Source organism: Saccopteryx bilineata, chromosome 4 (assembly GCF_036850765.1).
Source record: "Saccopteryx bilineata isolate mSacBil1 chromosome 4, mSacBil1_pri_phased_curated, whole genome shotgun sequence".
Taxonomy (NCBI): domain Eukaryota; kingdom Metazoa; phylum Chordata; class Mammalia; order Chiroptera; family Emballonuridae; genus Saccopteryx; species Saccopteryx bilineata.
In genome coordinates, this window is record NC_089493.1 from 293,414,755 (window position 1) to 293,415,392 (window position 638).

At 50.0% G+C, this 638-nt stretch overlaps 1 non-coding gene across 1 annotated transcript; it reads left to right on the plus strand.

Annotated features, from left to right (window-relative positions):
* Nucleotides 1-277: 277 nt before the first annotated feature.
* On the plus strand, nt 278-420 carry LOC136336708 (small nucleolar RNA SNORA79). The gene has a single exon (XR_010731536.1). It is a non-coding gene; the product is annotated as a small nucleolar RNA SNORA79 (small nucleolar RNA).
* The last annotated feature ends 218 nt before the right edge of the window (nt 421-638 follow it).

Here is a 638-nt window from a genome sequence, read left to right on the forward strand (position 1 = left end):
CCCCTCCCCCTCCCCTGAAGTAACTCCGCCCACCCTGGGAAGCTTCTCCAGGGACCGTCCTTGGGACAAGGCCATCGGGAGGGACCCGAGGTGTCGGGAAAGGGAGACAGTCTGAGACTAAGGCAACAAACCAAGACACGCTCCTCCGAGCACGTCCAGGCACACACTCAACCCCACGCCAGCACCTGCCCGCGGCAATCACTGTATCCAACGCTCCCTCCCGCAGCTCGGGGCTGGCACCTTCGCTGGTCTCAGCCCGCTGGCACCCAGGTGCCTTTAAAGTAAATTCTCCTGGCCTTCAGGCCTGGCATTGTCTGATTTTAAGTCATCATACATGAAAATTTGATTTTCTTCACTCAGAGAATGTTAGGATAATGGGGTTATCTGTTCATGCTCTGAAGTTTGCAGAGTCAAACACTAAGGAAGAAAATAAATAAATAGATAAAAATAATAAAATAAAATAAAATTTCCTTTTGGAACACACGAACCTCACGTTTGTGGTTCGTCCTGCGATGTCTGCCTTTCACGATACGCTGAAAGTGATCACAGCAATGGCAACAACAATGGCATTAAACTGAGTTCAGTTACAGACTCAAGTGGCCCCACACTCAATGCTAAAGGCCTGTCAGGAGAGGCAT